The sequence below is a fragment of the Malania oleifera genome, chromosome 13 (assembly GCF_029873635.1).
Source record: "Malania oleifera isolate guangnan ecotype guangnan chromosome 13, ASM2987363v1, whole genome shotgun sequence".
Classification (NCBI taxonomy): domain Eukaryota; kingdom Viridiplantae; phylum Streptophyta; class Magnoliopsida; order Santalales; family Ximeniaceae; genus Malania; species Malania oleifera.
In genome coordinates, this window is record NC_080429.1 from 19,593,831 (window position 1) to 19,595,304 (window position 1,474).

The following is a 1,474-nucleotide window of genomic DNA, read 5'->3' on the forward strand; positions in this document are numbered from 1 at the left end:
AGAAGAAGAAGAAGAAGAAGAAGAAATGGAGATCAGTGAAGAGGAATATACGCCACAGCATGAACAGCATTTCCTCACGAACCAAAAGGAGACGCTGGATATGTGAGGCGGCTGTGTCAATCTAGCTTATGATTATGTTAGGCGCCGACGGCGAAACATCTAATCGGCGCCGGACCGTCCATAAGCACAAATATAAGCACATTTCCCTGAAAACTAAAGCAAAATTCATAATAAAAAATATGTTCATCTTTTGGAAAGAAACGCGATGCTGTTGTAGGCGCCTGTAGACGCAAGCTTCCGGAAAATCAAAGCAGCTTGCCTGGAAGGCAACTCTTCATTGAAAAAGTTGTTTATGTGAGAGAAGGGTCTCTAAAAAAGGCTAAATCCTATGCCATTTCCTCTTCTCCCCTTCTCATAGATCAGTAAAAGAAAGAAGAACAATAGATCGGAGAGAATGGTAAGTGAAAGTGTGAGAAGTTCGGTAAGCGGATATGCCGATGGAGATCGCAGATCTCACGACAATCGGCCAGTAAACTTCTCGACATTGATTTGGCTACAACCACTTTGGCAAGTCAAGATCAAGGGCATCGATCGTCCTTCTCTTGGTACATGTAGCCGGAAAAAGAAAGTACAAAAACCAGAGAAAAAATCGAACAGAGAAGGTGTATATCTTAGCTGGAGGTTAGAGATTGAGAGAAGATGCGGAAGGTCTTAAACCCTAAACAAGACGAGGGAGATCTAAACCTAAACCGGAAGAGGGCGTCGGAAGAGAGAATAGAACCCTAATTGGGGTTTTATAGCGTTCAAATGGTGTTGGATGTTGGATGGAGGGGAGAGGTGAGATCCTAGCCGCTCATCTTGCTTGTTAAAATTAAGCAATAAGCCCTTAACCTTCGTTTGGTTTGCTTGTATTTCTACTACTAGTTTAAACGGAATTATATAAGCTGAAATTGATTTTTATTTCATAAAATCAAACTTATTTTAAAATAAAAAAATTATAAAAACAACAATCAATACTAATAACATTAATTACTATTACTATTATAATAAAAATAATAAATAACAATAAATAATATTTATTATTATAAAATAATAAAAACAACAAGAACAATATTAATACTAAAAAATACCAAAATAATTATTCTTTTAAGAATAATAATGATTATAAAAATAATAACAATTAATAATAACTACAATAAAAATAATATTTACTAGTGTAAAATAATAATAACAACAAGAGGAATAATAATATTAATAAAAAGGAAAAATTAATAATTATTATAAAAACAATAAAAATAGTAACAACACCAATAAACTATAATAATCACACTAATAGTAATCATTATTATGAAAATAATAATAATTAAACAAAAACAACAACAAATAATAATAATACTAATTGCTATTATTATTATAAGACAATAACAACTAATAATAATTACAATAATAATAACAATTAATAATATTAATTACA

General features: G+C 31.5%; 1 non-coding gene across 1 annotated transcript; it reads right to left on the reverse strand.

Moving 5' to 3' along the window:
- Positions 1-465: 465 nt before the first annotated feature.
- Positions 466-562, reverse strand: LOC131147051 (small nucleolar RNA snoR109). Its single transcript, XR_009134581.1, has one exon. It is a non-coding gene; the product is annotated as a small nucleolar RNA snoR109 (small nucleolar RNA).
- Between the last annotated feature and the right edge of the window lie 912 nt (positions 563-1,474).